Source organism: Protopterus annectens, chromosome 13.part0, assembly GCF_019279795.1.
Source record: "Protopterus annectens isolate FY-2018-M chromosome 13.part0, PAN1.0, whole genome shotgun sequence".
Lineage (NCBI taxonomy): Eukaryota > Metazoa > Chordata > Ceratodontiformes > Protopteridae > Protopterus > Protopterus annectens.
Genome location: NC_056747.1, coordinates 966,354,090 through 966,379,210, shown reverse-complemented (window position 1 = coordinate 966,379,210; position 25,121 = coordinate 966,354,090). Strand labels below are relative to the sequence as shown.

The 25,121-nt window shown below is 38.1% G+C and overlaps 1 protein-coding gene across 1 annotated transcript in view; it reads right to left on the bottom strand.

Annotated features, from left to right (window-relative positions):
- The window catches only part of DHX58 (DExH-box helicase 58), a 409,135-nt gene that overhangs the window by 92,993 nt on the left and 291,021 nt on the right, over nt 1-25,121 (bottom strand). The gene's annotated exons all lie outside the window — the stretch shown is intronic.

The following is a 25,121-nucleotide window of genomic DNA, read 5'->3' as shown; positions in this document are numbered from 1 at the left end:
TTTCCCTTGGACAGACAATGCTACCCCCTACTGCAACTAGCTGAGTAATCTGAAGTCTTCTTAATGTAAAAGCACACAAAGGTTAGCTAAAAGTGAAACCAGTTGAACAACTAGCTAAGACAACACTTTTACAGCGATTTTCAACCAATTAAACCAGCAGCAAGTGCACTGCAAAATATCTACTTTACAGTTTTAAATTACAGATAAATGCAATAAATAATTACACAAAATGATTATGGCAGTTTAATTTCTCCAAGTCTTTTGGGTTTCTTTTACCATGACAGGAATGAAGTCCATTCCTAAGTCAAAGTATAATTAAAGTTCACGAAATTAGTATTGCTTTTCTTTGGTGTTAGCCAAGAGTACTCTTTGCAGCACCCTCAATGTGCTCAGAATTGACTCCTTCTGCAAGTCTTATGGAGTTGTATGTATTGGTAGCATATCTAAATAAGGTTGTAAATTCTTTTCTTATAGGACCCATTGTTCCTACTACTGTTGGAACTGTCTGGGTCTCCTTCTTCCACATTGCCCTCATTTCTGCCTGCAAATCCTGATAGTTTATGACTTTGTGTCACTCTGTACATAAGAGACTGTAGTCACTGGATGTAACAATTTCAATTATCAATGCTACTTTTGTCTTATTTTCATAGACTACTATATTTGGTTGACTTGCAACTGTTTTCTGAATTTTGATAATGGGTAATCCCATGTGATACAAATCTCATCATTCTCTGTGATAATAATTTCATTATTGGCTATTATGAGTTTTGTGGCTCATGCTTCCAATGCTTCTCAGCTACTTCAGTATTGTAACGTTTGCACAATCCCTAGTGCAACAGCTTTGCTACATTATTATGTCTTTCGCCATACAGGTCATCTGCCATTTGCGTATCACACTCAGCAAAAAGATGTGCAACTTTTTCCAGTTCTGTTTCACAGAATCTGCATTAGTTTGTTTCTCCCACATGTTCAATGGACTTTGTAAACCAATGTGTACATAGTCCACTGTCCTGAGCCACCAATACTAACTGTAGATCAATAAGTATATATACCTTTAAGTGGCTTTCTAGGGCTTGCACAAGTATATAAACACTGAGCACATGGGAGCCTGACTGCCATTTTGTAGTAAGCTGTTGAGATGTAAGCATGTATGTCTGTGTAGTCTGTCAATCAGTTTGTTTATATTTTGTACTGTTGCTATCTATCCTGATGGGCGGCCACGGTGGTGCAGTGGTTAGCATTGCTGCCTCACAGCAAGAGGTTCTCCGGTTCAATCCTCGGCTGGGGTGCCTTCTGTGCGGAGTCTGCATGTCCTCCCTGTGGTCACGTGGGTTTCCTCTGGGTGCTCTGGTTTCCTCCCACATCCCAAAGACATGCTGCAGGTGGACTGGACACTCTAAATTGGCCCTAGGTGTGAGTGTGTGTGTGTGTGTGTGTGTGTGTGTGTGTGTGTGTGTGTGTGTGTGTGTGTGTGTGTGTGTGTGTGTGCCTTCTGTGGAAGGTTGGGCACTGGGCTGGCAACTCGACACTGTAAAACTCCACTGTCAATCATGAGCGGACAGGTGATCCGTTGTGGCAACCCCTAACCGGGAAAAGCCGAAAGAAGAAGAAGAAGCTATCCATCCTGATGTGTTTCTATATAATAAAGCATATAAATGAACTACCCTGCCTATTCATCTTCAATTGTAAATGAAGACGAGCGACATGGTGTGAGAATGGGATCAAGAAACCCAGATTCAGGACCGAGAAGGCACTCAGTTAATATAGAGGAATGGATCATCCCTAATGCATGTATAATTCACAAAAAAAGGTCAGAAATGTATTTCAGCTATCAAGGCTTACTTTAATGACTTCATATTCACAAAATATAAAATGAAGCACTCAGAACGTTCTAAACAAATTTCTAGTTAAATGAAATGTCCGAAACTAGAACTTATTGAAAAAATTATTCGAATCACTAAGTAAAACGTTTGAAATAAGGTCTGAATCACATAAAGTATATAAAATGAGGAAAATGACTGCATTTTTGTACTATGAGCTACTTTTTCACATTAATTAAAGCTATTTAACATATCCAAAGTGTATGAAGTGTTCACAAGTTTGTATAGTATTCCAGTGCAGTTATTTCACATAATACAGTAATTTCAAAGCATATTTCACAAAGTACAGCATTTCAAAGAGTTTATTGTACATTTGAATGTTATTACAAGTACTGGCTGTGTGTGCATGTTCATATATATTACAAGAGACATTTTTTTCAGTGTGTTTGAGCATACTTTGTTGGCATGGCTGAAGGCTTTCAAAAACCAGCTCCACTTGTATTTGATAATAATATTGCAGAGAATTGGAGACTGTTGCAGCAAGAGTATGATATTTTCATGCAAGCTGCATTTTCTGATAAAGATGCACATACAAAGACATTTATTCTGCTTAATTTAGCTGGTTCAGAAGCCATAGAAAGAAAGCGTTCATTTGTGCATGCCCCTGCTGTGTTTGCAGAGCAGGGGAAAACTGCCATTTAGTGGTACTGACTGAGTCAAGGGAAGACCCCAAGTGCTTAAAATGTAAATTTAGAGAAATGTGTAACCCCCAAATGAATATTACAATGGAAAGGCACTTATGTTACACAAGAGATCAAAAGCCTGAGGAAACTTTTGCAGCATATATAACTGACTTAAAAACAAGGCTAAAACATGCAGATTTGGTCATTTAAGAGATAAGTTGATAAAAGAAAGACTTGTGTGTGGTATTAAAGATGATGCTGTGAGAAAGATTTTGCTTTGTGACAGTGATTTAACTTTGAATAAGGCCATTAAGATTTGTCAGATATATGAGCTCACAGAAAAGCACACAAATATGCTTACAAATGAGAAACGCATGCTTCCAGTATCTTCTAGTGTGCATGTTGATGGTATGCAGCATGTGGTTAAAAGAAACAGGCCCAAGCACATGGCAGCAACTGTAAGCCTGTAAAAGTCACTGGGAAACCCCATACATTACTAGTAAATTCCAGAGTGCACACAGTGAAGCACAAGAGTGAGTCAGCAATCTCAGAGTGTGCCTCTACCCAGTTTCATTGCAAACTGTTGTAATTCTGGTGCAAATCATGAGCCCAAAAGAGAAAAGTGCTTAGCTTTTGGTCAGCAGTGCCACAAATGCAAAAAGCAGAGTCATGTTCAAAGGTTCTGTAAATCAAATAAGGGACATTCTTTTATTAAAAAAGAACACTCAGAGACAAGTTGATCAATTAGAAAGCTGTGACTCTACTTTTTATGTTAATGGCATGCCTGTGCTTAATGAAACAACCAATGCAAGTAGATTTATGTGCAAAGAATGAAGTATTTTTGTACTGTTTGGATAAATGGGAGACCCATAGAGCTCAAAGCTGACACAGGTTCAAAGTGCAATGTTATGTCAGCAGAAACATTTGCTAGAGTATATACTGGTGAGAAGTTTGATTTGGTAAAGTGGGCAAAGCTTGTTGCTTATGGTGGTGAAGAAATTCAAACTGAAGATTCAATAGTGCTTTCATGTTTTCTTGCTGAAACAGCTATTATTTGCAATTTTATGTGGTCAAAAGGCATGTGCAGTCATTATTAGGCCTCAGAGATGGTTTGAAAATGGGACTGCTTTCATTTAATAAGGAAGTGCACCATATTATCTTAAAAGACCAATCTTCTAATTTCACCCAGTCTATTTTTTTCTACCCATGCTGATCTTTTTGAAGACTGTCTAGATTCATGATTGCAAAAGTACAATTTTAATCTTGTTTACACAAAAGGCACACTTCTTTATCTTGCTGATACTTTATCTAGATCACCAAGAAATACCACTGAACAGCATGAGAATGAGAAACTATGCACAGTCCCAGTTGTGTACTCCATGAAGTTAGACCCTGAAGTTAGTCCAGTTATTAGGCCAGCCCAGAAAGTTCCAGTACCTATGCAGAAAAGAGTCAAAGCCGAACTAGATAAAATGGTGCAGCAAGGTATAATTTGTCCAGTAGAAGAACCAACTGAATGGGTATCCTCCATGGTCGTTGCTCATAGAAAAGCTCAGATGATATCAGAATATGTATTAATCCAAGAGATTTGAACAAAGCACTTAAAAGACCTCATCATCCGATGCATATAGTCAAAGAAGTTGCTGCTTTTCTGCCAAATGCCACTGTTTTTTCTGTCTTATATGCAAAAAGTTCACTTTGGCAAATTTTGCTTGATAAAAAAATCCTCATTGCTAACCATTTTCAGTACTACTTTTGGCAGGTACAGATTTTTAAGAATGCAACTTGGGATAAATTCTGCCAGTGAAATCTTCCAGCATGCAATGGGGCAATTTTTTTCTGGTTATTCGTGTGCTACTACAGTAAATGATATTCTAGTAGGAGGTAATGATGAAGCCGAGCATGACAGAAACCTCAAGAAAGTTCTGGAATGAGCACGAGAAGTGAATCTTAAACTGAAGGCTCAGAAGTATAAATTCAGGCTATGAGAAGTTACTTATGTTGGTCATTTGTTTACCAGTTCAGACTTACAACCAGATCCTTCCAAGCAAACAGCAATTCTTGAGATGCCAGCTCCAGACAATGTTCAAGCCTTACAATGTTTTCTTGGCATGGTTAACTATCTAGGCAAGTTCATTCCAGACTTAAGCCAACTTTCAGCACCTCTTAGAGTGCTGACATGCAAAGATGTATCCTGGTCATGATCAGAACAACACTAGAGAGCCTTTGATATCCTGAAACAGAGAATTGCCGGTCCACTAACTCTCAGATACTATGATGCTCACAAACCAGTTACTCTTTCCTGTGATGCTTCAAAGTTTAATCTTGGTGCAGTCATTCTTCAAGAGGGTAGACCAGTAGCTTATGCATCCAGAACTCTAACCCAAACTGAGATACAGTATGCTCAGATAGAGAAAGAACTCTTGGCAATTGTGTTTGCATGTTCGAAGTTCCATGATTATATTTATGGTAAACCTATCCTGATTGAAAGAAATCACCAGCCTTTAGTCACTATTTTGAGAAAGCCTATGCATACAGCTCCTGCCAGATTGCAACACATGATGTTGAAATTGCAAAAGTAAAATTTCAAGCTTGTCTACACAAAAGGCAAACTTCTTTATCTTGCTGAGACTTTATCCAGATCATCGAAAAATACAACTGAACAGCATGAGAATGAGAAACTTGATTTTGAAGTCATAGAAGTTACAATTTTTTCTTCCACACGTCTTGATGAGCTTAGAATGTATACAGCCTCATATCCAGTTCTTCAGAAGCTCAACTGCTTTATCAGTAGTGGATGACTGTCAAAGTAATATTGTTTACCAGTAGACCTGCAACCTTATTTTCCTCACAGAGGTGAGATTTTGTCTGATAATAGTATCATCATGAAAGGTCCAAAAGTGATTATTCCAAAGTCCTTGCAACAAGACTATGTTACCATCTTGCATCGTGGCCACCCAGAAACTGATTCTCCCAAAAGAAGGGCGAGAGGACTAGTATTTTGGCCTTCTATGTCAAGGAACATTAAGAGAGTACTTTCATCTTGTTCTGTATGTAATAGTAGTAAGCAACATCAACAGAAAGAATCACTTCATCTAAACCAGATTCCTGAACTACCTTGGTCGAGGGTAGCTACAGACATTTTCAAAGAGAGTGGTCAACATTACTTGGTGTTAGTAGACTCTTATTCCAATTGGTTTGAGATTGACCTACTTCCTAATCTAGCATCCAACACTGTCATTACTAAGATGAAGCATCATTTTGCAGTCCATAGTAGTCTGCACAAAGTTATTTCTGACAATGGTACACAGTTTTAAAGCCAGCAGTTCAAAAGATTTGCTGAACAGTGGGACTTTACTCATGTTATGAGTAGCCCTGAGTATCCACAGTCAAATGGTCTGGCAGAACATGCAGTTCAAAGTGCGAAACAATTACTAGAGAAGTTGAAACAAGACAATAGTGATGTTTTCTTGAATCTCTTGAATCTCAGAAATGTTCCTCGTGATAAACATCTTGGTTCACCTGCACAGAGACTTCTGTCGAGACAAACCAGAACCACACTACCAATTAGCAGTCATCTTTTGGTTCCATGTGTCAAGAACAGCAGATCAGTAAAAGCTTATCTGTTGAGGAAGTGCTTATTCCAGAAGTCCTATTATGATAAGTTGATAAACAAACTGCTCAATCCATTATGAGAAGGGGAGCTAGTGAGGATGCAGCTGTCCAAAGGTTATGATCGGATTGGAGTTGTGAAGAGTATATACCCAGAGCTGAGATCATACATTGTGGAATCGCAAGGAGCATAGTTTAGTGGAATCAGAAACATTTGGTTCCAGTGTCTAAACCTGTACTGCAGTATCATACCTGCAAGAGAGACTCTATCTCTGAGTGATTATCCAGCATTACGGTTCCAGAGAACATTCCAGGAAATACCCCTGTTCCTGAGAAGAATCCCGAAATTCCTGTAGCAAGTTGTTCACCAATGACTGTCCCTGTTGCTAAACCCAGTTCTGATTGCTACATCCCTAGATCAGGTGGCATTTCCAGACCATGTTCCAGATACACAGCAGCTTGGACATGAATGTTGTGTTTATTTCTTAATGTCTGTACAATTGCATGTTTCTTTTCAAATGTCATTACACTGTGGGCAATTCATTAAAGAGGGAGGATGTAGATCAATATGTATGTACACCTTTAATAAGCTTTCTAGGGGCTTGCACAAGTGTATAAATACTGAGCACGTATGATCCTAACTGCCATTTTGTAGTTAGCGGTTGAGATGTAAGCATGTATGTCCGTGTAATCTGCCAGTTAATCAGTTTGTTTATATTTTGCACTGCTGCTATCCATCCTGATGTGTTTCTATACAATAAAGCATATAAACGAACTACCCCACCTGTTCATCTTCAATTGTAAACCAAGATGAGCGACACTAACCTTTCATTTTTTGGTTGAAATTTACCTCTCCTTAACCATTCCAGTATCAGATCATGATTAACATGGGGTTGTTCCACGAGTTTTCTTTACTTGCAACTATATTTATGCTTTTTCCACATTTCTTGCCTTCTCATCTGATCCTTTTCCTTATATTCTTTCTTTTGTTTTTGGCACATTCAGTTGCTGCCTGATTTTTGTCTGATTATGGTATAATTTCCATTCCCAGTTGACGCCAATATGTTTCTGTTAAACTAAGCAGGGAAGTTATCTTAGACTTGTTCTTCTCATGTTTTAAAAGTTTCATTGTGTTTGGACATGGTGAAGTCACCAGATATGTATGCACTCTTTCAACTGCATATCTATACATGTAATCACTTTTGAAGAAGCCCTTACCTCCTTCAGAATGAGAAATATGTAATCTTGGTATACACTGATTTTTATACATCACTTTATAAGTGTGAAGCATTTTTCTTGTTTTCCTGTACAACTGATCTAATACCTTTTGGGGCCAATCAATCACCCCAGAACTGTAAGATAAAACATGACGATCAAACTGATTTTATAGCTTGGACTTTGTTCCTGGATGTCAGGGCTGTTTTCAGTATTAATTTTAGTCTAATAAATGTTCCTTACTGAGTTTTATTGTCGATCATTCATCAATTCCCAAATATTTATAGGCTCCCTCCTGATCAAGCTCCTTTATATCACATCCCTGTCCTAGACTGATATTTACTTGGTGCTGCAACTTTCTTGCTTTAAATGTTGCTTTTGCACATTTATCAAGACCAAATGACATTTTGTTTCATCTGAGAAAGATTTAACCATCTGCAGTTGTACTTTCAGCTCCTCATCTGATGAATTAGACAGTTTTAAATCATCCACAAAAGAATATGAGAAGTCTTTGCACTTGGTTGTTTTCTAGGAGCCAAACTGTAACCATGACTTAATCTTTTATGTAGACAGCTTAATGGGTTAAGGGTAAGAAAAAAGAGCAGCAATAACAAAGAGTCACCCTAATCCCCCTTTATATTTTTAACCCTGCAATAATAATTTGCCCTTTATCATGGCTTGGCTGCAAAATGGTTTGTCACTGTTTCATGGTCACTGTAACATAATCGATCAATGTCAGGTGTATCTTATGCATCTGTAAGCAAGCATTCCTTTATTCATGAATGTGGGATGCTGTCAGATGCTTTTTTGCTATCTGTCCATGCCATACTTAGATTATTCCCCATTTTACAATTCACCGTCATGGCTTTATTTAAGCAAGTGATCATTTGTCCCATATGATCTTCTATTGCTGCCCATTTGTTCTATTGCCATGATTGAGTTTTCTTCTAAATGACTATAAACTCTGAAGGCATCAATTCCAGTATATAGTTTATACATCATTAGAAAGCAAGTTATTGGTCTATAGGTTTTAGGATAGCTTGCAGGTTCACTCTTAAGGAAGTGTAACATTTTCCTGTTGTTAACCAGGTTGATGTCTGTTCAGGATGAACATACAAGTATTTCTTACTCGGGGCAAAATCTTCATGTAAAGATGTAAATACTTTTAGCCAGATGTTAAGTACTGCATCTGGGCCTAGGGTTTTCCATTTAGGAGCTTTTCTTAATTTTGTTTCAAGTTCTCTAGATGGTATTTAATCACATTTCATATCCCGTACATTTGAAGTTCTGTTTCTTTTAATTCTTTTATCAGTTCAGCATTTTTGCTATGTTCCACGGGGACTACATAGATATTTATTTCTCCAAAATGTGTCTACTCTTTGTTTCCTTGGTGGTGTTGCTATTTCTTTTGCTTTGTTTCCCAATTCCATATAAAACATTTTTGGGGTCATCAATAAATTGCTTATTTTGCACTTTTCCTTTATATTTATCTGCATATCTTTTAGGTTTTCTGCCTGTATTGATATCTGTAGTTTATTATTTGCAAAAGTGTATGATAGTCTGTTCTGATGCTGCATTGTAATTTATTATGTCTATCTTTCTAAGTATTTCTGTCACTCTGTTCTTTTATATTCTTTCAACAGTGACACTTGCCTTAGTTGCTTTACATTTTTTTGTTCGATGTTCTGTGATGGCATTTGATTTTTTTCCCTTCTTTTACCTTATTGCTCTGTGTTTTTGTGGTAAGACTTTATCTGTTATTAATTTAGCTGCACGGTAATATATCCTATTTACTTTTGTAATATCACATGAATTTCTGTCAGTAGTCTTGATTACTACATTTCTTTCATCGATCTTAATATTTCTTTTCATCTCTATTAAATCAAGCATCTCTTCCCTTAGATCATTTTCTTCTAAACTGAAGGCACATTCTTTGTTCCTGTTTCCTGCAGGCAATCTACAGAAAATTCCAGAACATCTTCTTGTGACGTGTTCTCTTCAGCTGTATCTTGCATCATCTGTTGCTCTTTCATATGGCAACTCACTGGCCTATCACTCCACAACATTGACTGAGTCAGAGTTGCTACCGTTTCCTGCTCCTTTCCATGCTATGCAGCTCCAATTGAACTTTTGTACTGGTTTCCTAATGAAGACTTCAGAGTATCTTCAAGTGGCAAGTGATCAGATGCTTCCCATTCCACTTGTTTCCCCTTAATTTGGGGACTCATTGTTCCAACATGTTGTAACATTACCAGAATTGGATTTTCTAAACAAAATCCTTTGCTACGCAGATAATCCATAACTTTTCTGTTTCTTTAACTTCTCCATTACTAATCCTCTTTTCTACTTTCCACATTTGTTTTCTTATGTTTTGTATTGTGAAAATTTCCATAGCAATAAATAGCACAGTTGATGTGATATGAGGCTAATGGAGACAGAACGTTTTGAAGAGAACCAGAACACTGCCACTGCTGCCGTAAACCTCAAGATTTCAGGCACTTGGCCAGTTAGATACTTTAAAAAGTAGATATTTACTATAAAAGCTTGTCTACATTGTAAAACATGCACATGATACACTATAGTCCCAGCACTCACTGCCGAGGCTGTAAGCACAAAACTGTAGCACCAAGTGTATGCTAAAAATGCAGAGCAACAACTTTAATGAAAAAGACAGTAAATACAGAGAGGAATGCATGGAATTTGTTATAAGCTCAACCTTTTCACTGCTGAGACTCTACATACAAGACTGTAGCATCAGTTAAGATAAAGAGCAGAGCAAACTACTTTCTCATGAAAATAAACAATAAATCAGTAAACAGAAAAAAGCCTGTATAAATGTACAGGTGACAGCAAGTGCTGACAGAAAATGCAATAAAGTATAAAAAAGCTTGTTTCCTTCCTTTCTGAAGAAGGGTAACTTGAACTTTAACAGTCTAATAGGAGGAATCTTTCAGTTTAATCTACTAGTTCCCAGCAGTCAAACAAATGAAACATACTGAAAATATATTACTTTGGTCATTATTATTGCTAATAATTTTTGACACATACATCTGAAAAGGAAGCAATCAGCAATATAGCTAAAACTGTTGAATTTGGGGATGTCTGTGGATAAAAATGAATGACTCTCCGACCTTGATAAAGTTAAAAAGTCATTATTTTCTTCTTTGCAAGACTAGTGTATATCTGTGTAAAGCAAACTGGAATACATTACTGTAGCCATGTTTATTACAATCACACGTGATGTATACACAGTCAATAAAGTGGACATAATTGATCAGTACAGATACTGGTGGATCACAATGGCAACAGTTTGTATGACCTTTTATGGTTAAAATATTCTGATATGGGTACTTTTGTCATTAATGCTTAATATATTTTGCTTAGCTGCTTACTAGAAAATATGTTCTACACTACAAATTTAAAATATACTCTAACAAAATGCACTGTATTAAATAAGAAATGTAATTTAAAGCAATTAAGAAGGAGAATCCAAAAGAATACATGCATTTATGCATGGTCCAAAAATCTGTTTAGGGGGCCCAGGGTTTGAAAACAGCCCAGGGCCTAATGCACAGTTAATCTGCTACTGATTATAAGCAGACAATATAGTAATAAATAAGGCCCACAAATCTACTTATACCTTAACTGCACCCCAATATATCCCTAAGGGCATGGTAGTAGCTGTACCATGCACAATCCCTTCATGCCTCATTCCATACATATGTCCTGTGTGTGTGTGTGTGTGTGTGTGTGTGTGTGTGTGTGTGTGTGTGTGTGTGTGTGTGTGTGTGTGTGTGTGTGTGTGTGTGTGTGTGTGCACGCGCACTGAAAAGCAAAGTAAGGCACATGGATATTTAGGTATTTTGGTAGTTTACAATGTTTGCTATGGACTAGGTAAGACTTGCTACACATTTTGAAGCCTGGCTTGGAAACAATGTTTTCTGTGTTAAGAAATGTATTGCATTGTTCTTCTCTCTATGCCACAGGTTGAGTAACATTGTACTGGTACATGGACTGGATTACTAGAAGCACCAAAGGATACAAGTGGTCTAGAAGAGGTGTATAAAACCAGTATCTTAGACAATATTTGAGGTAGAGAAGGGTAAATTAACCGGTATGTTTTTGGAAGTGGGCAATCCATCCCTATTTATGGACAATATAAGTGAGGAAGTTACTAAAGGTTGGGGACATGGATATAAGCTCCTGTTACAAGCAGATTTACATTAAGAACCATCAAGAGCTGAAACTAGTGACATTCTATATACAGAATCTAATAGGGAACATACAGTTAGTTTTGCACAAGCAATGGTCTTATGATATTGTGTCCAATTATATTTGTAACATAATTGCTAAAAAGTGGAATATATTTAGGACCAGTGACAAAATATATAGGTTATTGAGGGACAAACCACATTTTGTTCATGAAATTTGTTATAATTTAAAAAGAAAGCTTGAAGGAAAAAGGTTCACCAAGAATACCAAGAAAAGAGGCACAATTAAACATAGACATTGCCCCTATTGTAAATACATCTTAGATCGTATTTCAATAGTAATCATGAATGATTACAAGTTAACTTTACAGTATGGTAACTGTAACTTGTACGGTTTAGTAGTGTATATTGTGATGTGTGCTGATTGTGATGCTTTTTATGTTGGGAAGACAGAAAAGGTCCTAAAGAAGAGGATATACAAACTTTATTAACACATTGAAAATGCTAACATAAAAAACACTCTTTATATACACACCTTGGTTTGTAAAAATTATTAAAAAAATGTATTTGGTGTCTGGGAAATAGTAAAAACAGATATGAGATGTGGGGCATGGGAAACCAGAGTAGAATACAAGGAATTATATTTGCAGTTCCGCTTTAATGCATCTTCACCTGGGATAAATGAAAATGTGACTATTTCACTGGTCTTAAAACTAAGGTCTGCTAAATTATAATAGTCAGAATATATTGTAAACTTAAAGACCGAAAAAGTATTACAATTAATTTATTAATAATATTTAAGCTGCATCATACATGTTTATGCATATACTTTATATATTTCACATTTTACAGTTCACATATTGCACATAATTCATTCATTATTTGATTTACTCATTTTTATGGTAATTTATTTTGAAAAGGTTGTATGATTGATTAATTGGTTTCAATAAGTAATGTGAAATATAAATTGGTTATGACATCGAGTAAACTAATTCTGATGAAGTCCCTTTTGACTTTAAGTGGGACAAAAGCGTTTATGTTCAATTTATGAACACTAAACTGTTTTTAAACTGCTTTTTCTATTTTCAAGTGTATTTTTGATATCTGGTGGATATTTGGTCCAGCCTTGTCCTTTGCACTTTGGATTTCAGAAATGTTTTTTAGGTTCCTGTTTTTTTGGTTTCTGGATCCTGGTTTTGGTGTTCTTAGTTTTCATTTTATTTTTTTAACAATGTCAATAACACACTGTAAGACACTGGTGAGATTCCATGAATGCTGAAATAATAATTCCCCCAGTATTCAAATAGCAGTCCAGGCCAATGAAACATTTAGAAAAGACTTGACAATTCTACATCCTGTCTCATCTGACAGCTGCTACTGGGGAAAGTACTACATCCTTAGAAAATAAATCCATCATTTTTAAACATTTCATATACTTTTGTTATTTTTTATTAATGAAAAGGCAAGGATGGCAAATAAGTAAACCAGAATAATAAAAAAAATAAATGCTGTCTGTGACCATGGAAAAAATAGACATGATACAGATGAATACCAGTATTGGACCAGGCCATCAAGGGAGACATAAACTGAATGCTGAATTCATACTGAACTACCCCAGCAACAAACTACCAATAACTATGCTATTAATAAAATCTAAAATTCAAGCCCTCTCTCATCTTTCATTACCCTTGCTCTCTCCCTAACTACAAATTACCAGAAAAAAGTACAGTTTATTTCTATGTTGAATTATATATATTTAGTTGAGAATTGCCATTTATTTTATACTAAATTAACATCAGACTTTTATTTCTTGCATCCATTCATAAGTGATAGGAGTAGTTGGTTGTTTTCCCTATTTCAGCAGTAGGCTCAATGTGGCTAATGCCATAATGTTGACTGTTTTGTTAATTTTCCTTAGAAGGTGCCGGCTGGGCTGGGACTCATAGACAAGTGTTGCATGCATGTGCAGTACTAAATGGCATGCAGATGTTAGCACAGCAGAGCCTACAGCTAATAAGATAGATAGTAGAGCTTACATAGTGCCGACATACCAAAGGAAGGTCTGAATAGTAAAACAAAGATGCTATATTACAGGGGAGTGCAAAGCCAAGCAGGTCCAGTTAACAAGCAGCAGTGCAGAAGGGAGAATGACTGATGTGCCAGACATTATCAATGAGGCAGGCTAGCATGACAGAGTTCACGGGTGCTAATATGCAAAATGAAGCACCTCATATCCATCATTTGTGGTCATCCAGATAGACTAATGAAGGTCAGCATGACAAAATGTTGACACAGTGCTGAATATAAATAGGAAGGAAATTACATAAGGAGAGAACTGCAAGCAGAAGAAAACACATAAGGGTAACCATGAGGAATGACAGGTCATAGAAGGGCATTTTTTGTGGGGAAAAAGGATCATTCTAATATAGTAAATAGGTGTAGGTGGGGAAGGTGGGAAACATAGTTGTGGAAGGTATATATAGAGAGAAGGAAAGATAGCAAGGACAACGACAGGCAACAAGCAAGAATAAATTGCAGACACAGGCAAACAGGAGTGGTGTAAACACAAAACGTGGGAACAACAGTGGATAAGCACAGACAGACAGATGGTGGACAAACGGTAATGGAGATTGTAGAGCAATGAACAAGGTATGGAGAAAGATGCACAAAGCAGGGAAAAACTGGCTCAGGAACGAGAAAGGTATACAGATGCATGCCAGTCTGGCTTAGAGGCAATATACCAAGCTATCATTCACTTCTGTGTCTGACATTATGTGCAGGCTGCACCTCCATTGACCCATTGATTGGGATCTGCCAGTTGTTTGACTCAACAAGCCATTGAAGAAGCTGAGCTGTTGTGCTGATGGAGGCATCCAATTGTCAGCAAACACTGGCAAACCCCAGCTTTTATGACTGACCCTGCAAGATGATAAGAGTTCCCTCCGGACCACTGTCAGAATAGCAGTCGATGCTCCTATCCTGACTTGTGGCCAAATAGGCCACCAGTAATCCTTCCAGATCATCGTCAACAAGCTGATCTCTATCCCCTTGTTAAGTGGTAGACGTTGCTACCAGTGCAGACCACAGTGACTGCCATCACTCCACCACCTTTACCACAAATGGACCTACAGAAGGACTACAGAAACCAAACACATTAGTAGATATACAGGGCAGAGGTTTATAGTGGATGAGCACATGTGATATATGCACTCCACTGCCGGAAACGTTTTTCTCACTTCTGCAACATCCTGACATGTTGAGCATACATTCCTCCACTGCTAATCTTAGTATACACATATACAAGGTAACATAATAGTAAAAAAATACTTCTGGTATATTTTTGTTTCTTTCTCTCTCTCTCTCTCTCTGCCTTCCACTGCTGATGCAGGTCAGAGTGATATGACTGCAGTTTGTTGCAGCAATGCCAGAACTGTTCACTAGAATGGTTGAAGCCAGTGGCATCATTCACCATCCTGGCAAGCTCATACTGAGCACCTACCTTGTACAAGGGGCCACCACACTGTCCCAGCCCAAACACAGTAAAGTTCCTGTGCAGGACCAATAATAGTTTGCTTTCCCTAGAACACCCTGCTGGAGCCATGCAGTTCACAATTCCTGAGGAGGCCATGTTTGTTCACTCTGGTTCACTCAAGGAGCAACATGTAGAGTAGTGTAACAGGGTGAGCGCAACTCTACATGCCACCAGTAGCCAGATGCAGGAAAGGGTCTAGGAAGGCCATGCTCAGGGGACTAACTAGTAGACTCAACATGGACGTGAGGCACTGGGGGCCGGGCCAGTACAAATGATGTGCGTGGGGGCCAAAAGATAAAAAAAAAAGAAACTGACTCTTACATGAAAATGTTCTTACAATAATGGCATTATAGCTCTGAGAAAGAGTGCATTTATTGTATGTCTGGGATAAAAGTTTCGATTGTCCCCTCAGTTCCCTTGGCAGGTGTAGCAACTGCAATGTCTAGCTACTGCTCATATGTTAGAAACTGTTTGAATGAAATGTTAACTTCATCTGGTTTGTAAGTGTATTTCATCATGGTTATTTTGGCCTTTTAGTATTCAGCTGCAGACACATTTTTTGGCTGTACCATCTTCATTAACACATTCACATTTCTATAGTTCATTTAACTTAAAGTTATGGAAGTTTGCTTGAATGTTTATGCCATATTTCTGAAATGCTGTATTTAAATATGTATCTTAAACTCAGAATGGGAAATGCAATATAAATATAAAATAGCCATCAAAATATTTTCTTAAGCTGCTGAGTCTCCAAAGGTCTGGATTGTCCCCTTGGTTCCCATAGGAGAGAAAACAGAAGTGACTATAGGTGAAACAGCTTATTTTATGTCACTGACCAAATTAATGTTATCTTGAAAGTATAGCCAGCAAACACTGTAGGGATAGGTTAGCCCAATCCTTCGTCTTAAGTGATAGTAGAATTTTTATTTATTTTTGTATTTGTTTTCTAAACTACAGTATTGCTTCACTAAAACCAGCTATTATGGCCACAAGTAACATACTGTTAGATTAGATAAGTTTTTGTGTGGAGGTCTTGAAGAGTCCATGTAGTTTTGAATAAAATGTAATTCCATAATCTGACGTTTCAACCCATACATGTAATTTATTCCAATACAGAAAATGAGAAAAAATGGCAGCAACATATCTTTCAGTAGTTAAGAGAGCTGTAATTTATCAGCTCCATTAAAATGCATCAAAGTTAACAGCATAAACATCAAGTTGCATAAACTGGATGACATAAATCAGTATGTGTAATAATAATAAGGGAACCACCATTCCAAAACAACTATGTGACTGATTTAATGACACACGAGAACCACACAATACTGCACGATGCTAACTGCCCTTATGTGCCATTTTAAGTCTAGGATCAAACCCTGCACCTTATGTCTGAAAGGTAAACTCCTTACCATTACACCAACCTCTCATACAAGTCTTGCCACTGATATCTTTGACAGGAAGCATGAATATTGTCAATAAGTATTTTATTTGTATTTGTTTTCCTAGTTAGACCACTGATCTCCATGGGTCTTTTTCAGACATGACAGCGTTGTCTAGTTAAGTGACTTGCTCAGAGTTACACAGTTAGGCAATGGAAGCTGAGGGAATCAAACCCTGCACCACTGGACCACAGGAAACAGCTTGTTAACAGCAACGTAATCCCCTAAGCCACCTGCCACATAAGCATAACACATTATTTCCATCCCATCATGGGGGTGGTGCAGCGGTCACCCATGTAGGTGAGAATCAAGTCTAGAATGTTATCGCCCCTTGAGGGAGATGAGACAAGCTGGTCCAATGCATTAGAACTGATGAAGTCAAGGAATCATTGGGTGAGTGCATTGGTGCAGGAACAGGTCACCCAGTCTATAGTAGGGTAGTTGAAGGCATCAAGAATGAGGGTGTTATGGGGTACCTTGATGGAGTCAAGTAGGTCCAGGTAGGAGTAGTGGGTTACCTGAGTCATGGAAGGGGGTCCATAGTTGGCTATAACTTGGATAGGTGTCTTGCCAATTGTCAGTTGCACCTGGAGTAGTTCTAGTGCATTATACTAGCAAACCAGTCTGAAGTTGTGCTTGTGTTTAATGAAAATAGAAACTCTACCACCCTTAGTCTTCCCGACCTCATTTTGGGGTTGGAATGTGTGGAATGAGGTATAGCCTGCTAATGCAGGGGTGCTCTCTGCAGCCTTGAACCAAGTTTCTGTGACTGCACAGATTTCAGCATCTTCCAGTGTGAGGAGAGCCTCCAGTGAGTGCATTTTCAGGTTAAGGCTCCTAGCATTAAGCAGCATTACCTTCAATTTGCTTTTTGATAGATCTTTTATGTTGGAAGATTTGTCTTTGGGACATTGCCTAAAAAGGCACAATGGGAGAGGCAAGAGCCCTGGCCAGAATCCTTAATCCCAGTGGTGACAAGTGGATGGCATCTCTGGCAAAGCATCGCAGCCTGTCAACCATGTCATCCCAGGCAGACCGATACTGGATCCCTTTGGAATGACACCAGAAACTAAATCAATTGTTGAAGTCAATTATTTTTTGTTGGTATTGTGGTAGCATTCTTGGTAAAGGTGGAATGCTGCTTAGGGCTAGGGTCATACTTGCCTGGCATACATACTCTGAGAGTTCAATCGTCTCTCTTCATATAGTCCAGGGAGGTACATCTCAAGTCATTCACACCAACATGAACAATGACAGAGTCATACTTGTACCTGTTGTGGAGATACTTAAGAGTGTGCGTGATGTGGTGGATTCCGGCACCTGACAGACAACTGACTGTGATCTTCTCCTCGTCAAGCCTGGTGTGGGAGGCATCGGTATGTCTCACAATTGAGTTGCCAATCACTAGTATATTTGGTTTATTGTTGTGCTTTATGGGCTGTGTCTGTTTATTGTTATGCCTTATGGGCTGTGTTTGTGAGACACTGGTATCTTGTCTGCTCTCTGTGATGTGTTTAGTGTTGTGTGTGGAATGTTTGTGATTGTGTTTTTGAGGTCTGTGCTGCTTAGGTAAGTTTTTATTGAGGACTTCTACATAGGTGCGTATCTGTGTGTGTGTGTGTGTGTGTGTGTGTGTGTGTGTGTGTGTGTGTGTGTGTGTGTGTGTGTGTGTGTGTGTGTGTGTGTTGTGTTTGTGTTGTGTTTGGCTATGTGATGTGGATGGTGTGGTATTTGTGCTGGCAATCTCCTCTTTGTCAGGAGTACTAACTGTGGCGTGCGACAGCATGGATATCCTTAGAAGAATTATGTGCTAGGAGAAGAGAGTTGTCAGTGAAAATGAGGCAGTTGCTGCACTGTCTCAGTATGCCCATGTCGACCAGGCTGGCAGGAGAAACTGATGGGAATTGTCCAGACATAGCATTCTGAAACTTGAATGGACTTATGGAGAGAGAGGTTTGATAAGGGTTTGTCCACAAGAGTGTAGACCACAAAAACCTTCTTAAATGTAAAATAACTGGCCTGAAGTCCAAGTGCTAAAACCAAAACTAAGAGGGTTAGAATAACAGACAAATTTAATCAGGCTACTAACAAGCAGTAATAAACATAGCAGAATAAAAGCACTTCAACAGTTAAAAGCAAGCAGCAAGACAGAATAAGGTAATAAAGTAAGAAGAACACAAGTATAGAAAAAGCAGCTCAATAAAAAGTGTATTTTCTTTTTTTTTTTTTTTTTTCCAGTGGAGAGGGAAGAAACAGAAGATAATTCAAGATTAAGAAACTAAGGGGGTTGACCTTCCCAAATGCTTTCTCTGTACACAGTAGAATGAGCTGATGATATGGGACTGGAAGGAGTGTCCAAAATCAAAGAAGCAAGGACTTTACTCAGTACAGTAAGCAAATGAGATAGGACTGGGAGTAGTGTCCAAAATCAAATTTACAGCAGTCAGTACAGCAGGGGTGGGCAATTCCAAAGTCACCAAGTTTAAGAATACAACACTTGGGCTGGAGAGTGGGGGAAAAACAAAATGCAACTTGTTGTACCAGTAGTATAAAGGAAAACTTAAGAGCCTCAGGGAATCAGATAACACAAAAAGCTGTGCTCACACCTTGGATAGGCTGGCTTCAACAGAGTGTTGGGTGGCCAACTGGCTCACCAATAGGAACCACAAGGTCAAATTAGGTGCCTTCATCTCAGACAGCAGACCTGTCACTAGTAGTGTTCCCCAGGGATCTGTCCTGAGACCACTACTGTTTGGCATCTACTTATCAGAGGTCCAGGCAAAGACAAAAGGCCTGTGGCTGACCAAGTTTGCAGACAACTGTAAGTTGGATGCTGTCATTGACTCCCCATATGATGTTAACATACTACAAGAGTGTCTCACAGCAACAAATGACTGGTGCCAAAGTCATGGCCTTAAGTTAAATGCAAAAAAATGTGTTATCATATTATTCAGCAAAAACATAGCCCTTACTGATTACCACATCAACGGCAACTCCCTAAGCACAAGACCTGTGGTGAGAGACCTGGTACACAGGTTAACAATAATCTCACATTCGACCATCATGTAGCGGCACTGGTCAGAAAAACCTTTTACTTGGTTCATCCTATCCAGAAAAAAAGGAGGTTATTACCTCTCTGTACTCCTCCCTCATTACACCAATAATTGAATACAATGCCCCGCTTGTTATGTACCTCTCCAAACACATGCACCAACTGGAAAGGCCACAGAAATACCTCACAAAGAGAATCCATGGCCTCCAACACATGTCCTATGTGGACAGGCTCAAATCACTATCACTCTACACGGTATCATACAGATTGCTCAGAGGTGATCTGTTTCTCACCTACAAGGTATTCTGAGTCCCTGCTCTACTAGAGATGCTCCATATCCATAAGTCTAACTCCTCACGCATTACCCAATTGAAAGGCCTAAATCTAATATGTACATTAACAAAACCTGCTGGAGAGACAGGTTTGTCTGCCAGAGGCTGCCCCATCTCTGGAATAGACTCCCCATACATGTCAAACAAAGTATGTCGCTGACCCTCTTCAAGCGCAACCCTGATGAGTGGATGGAAAACTACAAATTTGTCCCAGGGGCTCCACCTGTGTCCCTCATCAACAGGGGTGACAGGTGCTAATTGAGTTTTTTTTTTGGAGGGGGATAAAATCTTGGCTAGGCTTGTAAGAGCCCCAAGGTCATCAGTCTAGTAATCTCCTATGATCCTATGATAAACAAATATTAAACCATCTATCCAAGTCTGACATCAGTTTGGTTCAGAATTTATCAAATATTTAACTTTTCATAAGATTGCCATCTGGGCTTAGAAATGTACTTAAGAATTTGAAGAAAAATGGACTTAATCCAATACCAAAGTAAGAAACAAATTTTAAGATAGATGCAAATGTAAAACAAGCACATAGGACTTGTAATTAATGTATGGTTAGAAATGGCACTGTATTTGTCAATACTTCCAGTATAGCAGTGAGAGAATCTACCAATGAGCTTATAGTGAGTAAAGCATCGCTAGCCTAGGCCTGGATTTTAACGGGTACTCCACCTGATGAGATGGAAGAAATCGGATTATCTTGACTCTTCTTACAAAAGACTTTATAAAGTTATGACAAACAGAAAATGTGATTGTAGGGAGGTGTGAAGCCTGAACCAAGTGAAAAAGAGGTTGAACATCATTAGGTATAACCTTAGCTGTAGGCATGTAATGTAAAACTTTGACTCCGCCCCCATTAAAGGTCCACCTTGGCAGGAATATAGAAAAGAACATACTTTTGTATTTTATATGTTACACATGTCCACACGCACTAAAAAATTGCTTTTAATTTTATATTTTGCTCTAACCTAAAACGCTCTGTTGGTGGCAGATACATTGATAATTTTTATTTATTAGACCTTCTTTTATCAGTAATGTACCATTTGTCTTCAAAACAAAATTATCATGCCATATCGTCTCATGTATGTTTTTCATTGCTCTTACTTAGAATGACAGTACACAATAATTACTATTAGAGTTTCTATTTTTTTTCTTCCAGGGACTGTATTCTTTCTCATGTTTTAAATGAACTACAATATGAACTTTTATCTTTAGCTGACAAATAGTGCTTAATTTAGATAAAAAAAAAAAATCAGGAATAATTTAATTCCTAAAATCAGTCTGTTTTTGTCAATGGTATTATGTTTCGTCATACTCAGATGAAAAACATGGAAAAAGAGATGTAAATTCCTGAAAGCTTAGTGGGGTTATGTTTCCAAAGGATTGGAAAGGAAACAGTAATACATGACAATACACTTTAAGTAGCTGTGAATTCCTAAGGACCCAATAGGTTGATAGCTTCAGTGTGGATGTTAAAGAAGGATGATTTACAGAGCCGTTGCTATGTGCTTTGTTTTTTCTTGGTAAAAATCCTTAAAATGCAATGGATAAGATAAGTTCCAGATAGAAACATTCCTAAAGAAAGAATCGTGAGACCCAGTATGGTGTACACTGAGGAAACCGGACAGCACAGAAATGCCAGATAAAGTAAGAATAATCCAAGTCATGGTATTTTATACAGGTCAGTGAAGGGACATTTTTAGTTTGGAAAATGATAAGGTTGCAGATAACTTATAGTTGTCTTTTAACAAAACCTATAAGAAATCCCATAATCTCAGGAATGGTGATACAGAGGTACATTTAACATAGCTAAAAGTATTTTTTCCTCTGAGTGGTGTTAATGTACCTAGTATACATTTTAGTTTGAATGAGATGTAGACTGCAGCACAGACTTTGTCTGAGGGATTTTAACCTTTAAAAAAAACAGCTCGTTCCACCTTTAAAAACATTGTTCTTCACTTTTTCATACTTAAAATATTATTCAATCATTTACATTTTATATATACAAGATAAATAGATCTATAGGAGGATTAATCTTTCTGTATCATAGCAAATAATGTAATGTCAGCTTCTAAAGGAAGAGGGTGCCAGGATTGCCCAGATGAAGACTGTCGGGAAAACAAAAACGGCATTATAGACAGACTCACAGAATTAGGTATAAATGCAATGTCACCCACTGGATAGCCAGGTGGCTCTCATATAGAACCCCAAGATATTAGGATAAGGAAGTCCACCTACACAAAAAGGACTCTCACTAGCAGAATCCTTTAGGGCTCTATGCTGAGTCCACTCTTTTTTGGTATCTACTTCTCAGAGGTCAAGGCCAGCACCTGGTTGGCCAAGTTTACATATGATTGCAAACTAGGTGCATCATAAAATCCTCCACGACACTAATATCCAAGAAGAGCTGACTCAGACAAATAACTGGTGCCAGAGCCACAGTCCAAAACTCAATGCCAAAAAATGCTTAATCATATTCCATGAGAAGTCAGATACCCCTGGAAGCTACCTCATTGATGATACATGCCTAAGAGTAGAGCCAGAAGTAAGGAATTTAGGGAAGTATGTAGACAGTAACCTGGCCTTTAACCATCATGTGTATACCTTAGTAAGGAAGTCATTCTAACTTGCACAACTTATAAACAAGGGTACAGTATCTAAGCCCAAGGAATTCATTTCTCCACTGTACTTGGCTCTCATCAGACCAGTCATTGAGTACAATGTCCCCTTTGGTGTATATCTGACCAGGCATATGCAACAACTGGAATGCCCACAGAGGTTCTTCTCAAAAAGGACACAGGGTATAAACAACATGTCCTACACAGATCACCTCAAAACCCTATCTCTGTATTGTGTCTTCTACAGACTGTTGAGGGGCAAACTGGGGAATCTATGCCTGGCATACAAAATATCCTTGGATTCTGCAAAACAAAAAGCATCACAATTACCCAAGATAGGGGAACTAAAACCTTGCTTGTGACATACATTTGATATGTTGGAGGGACAGGTATGTGTCTCAGAGACTAACTCTTCTTTGGAACAGGTTTCCCATAGATGTGAAGCAGAGTTCTTCTCCAACCCAATTCACATAACTTATACCACTGGATGGGGAATTGGAATTCACTTCTGGCCTGGCAGCTTTGTCCCTTATGGACAGAGGCAGCCTATAAATGCTTTACCACATAAGCTCTTACCTACATATACTATAAGAATAACATTAAGGTTCCCGAACTTGTCAGAACATTTGGTATGCATGGCTAGACTTAAAAAGGCCTCAGTAGTTGTTAGTCTAATATATATATATATATATATATATATATATATATATATATATATATATACATACATACACACACACACACGCACACACACACACACACACACACACACACACACACACACACACACACACACACACACACACACACACACACACACAGACCCACAGTCCCACACATATACGGTGATCTGAAATGTCAGAACTGCTACAGCGAGTCCCAAAATGCAGAGACTGAATGGCTAAAAGAACAAACTAACAGACTTAAAGATGCCATTTCAAGAACAGACTTAAAAATGCCATTTCTCATAATATTCTCTTCTCTGAGGTATGGTGGTCTTAGAGTTGGTATATATAAGTTTGGGGGGGCATGGGGGTGCAGGGGGATTGCCCCCTCTAAAAAAAAGTTTTAAGGAGAAGAGCAATTTCTGAGATCCACTCTTTTGTGTGTTTTAGGTTATTTTTTTCAGCTTTTTGGTACTCTGCATTTTGAGTATCAAAGTATCCTTAAGGAAGTCAACTACCTCTGGTAACTATCATATTGATAACATACCCCTAAGAGGTGACCCAATAGTCAGAGACTTAGGGACACAAATAGACAGTAAACGAGCCTTTGACCATCATGTGTCTACAGTAGTGAGGAAATAATTCTATGTTGTGCAACTTTTAAACAAAGGTATGGCATCTAGATCCAAGGAAGTCACTGTTCCACTGCATTTGGAATTCATCAGGCCTGTCGTTGAGTACAATGCCCCTTTTGGATATATCAATGGTATAGAATGTCGATACAGTTAAGTGAGGTTGGAGGTGACAACATGTGTGTGTGTGTGTGTGTGTGTGTGTGTGTGTGTGTGTGTGTGTGTGTGTGTGTGTGTGTGTGTGCACGTGCGTGTGTGTTTGTGTGTGACTTTATTTATTTTAAGGTAAGGGTTAGCTTAAGGGATAGATGTAGTGTTGTGTGTCTGTGTCCGAGTTTGTATATCTTAGGGTGAGGATTAGATTAGGGGATAAAGGTAGTGTTATTTGTGTGTGTCATACCTCTCAAATGTCCAGATTTTTGCCTCAGAATTTTGGTCTGTACCTCATAGAATTTGTTATTTTCTGGCAAATGACTGGGATGATCTGAGGAATGAAATCACTAAATAATAAAAAAGATTTCAGTTTCAGACTTCATATCCTTTAGAAAACACATTTTAACACAAACCCTGTTTTTCTAGCTACTTCCTAAGTTTATAAGAACAATATTTAAAATCTGCCCCTATTTCTGGGCCTTTGTCTCCCCATTTTGTCGGGCTTTGTCCAGATTTCTTGGGCTAAGAGGTTGAGAGATATGGTGTGTGTTTGTGTGCAAGTTTGTATATTTTAGGGTAAGGGTTAGATTAGGGAATAGAAGTAGTGTTGTTTGTGGATGTTTGTGTGTCTGTCTTGTGTAGTGGCAGTGTTACAGGAAGGTTTTAATGACATTAAGGTGTAGGGCTGGGGTTGAGAGACAGGGCAGTGTTAGGGTTAAGGTTAGTACCCATTACTAAGGTGGTGCAGGGGTGGGTACTGATTACCAGGTCACACAAATTATAAAACTATGGAGAATATACTGGCAATAAACAGTAAGGCTGTTCTCCTGTAGTCATTTTCATACCTCTCGACGTTTTGGCTCTAGAAGTCTGGACAAAGTCAAAAACAATGGGGTGGGGGGCAAAGGCCCAAATTCATGGACCGTTTTTATTTAAATTTATATTTAAAGAAATCCATATACTACTTAGATCAATGTATTTACTTTATTTTAATGTGTTATTATATAATGACACTGCACAATGTTGCAAGTTTTAAACCAATACTGATCCATTAAATAATGAAAAATAAATAATACTCTAAGTCAAAAGTTAGTAGCACAAATAGATTTTACATCAGAAACATTTTATAAATAATAAGTATAAAACTCTGT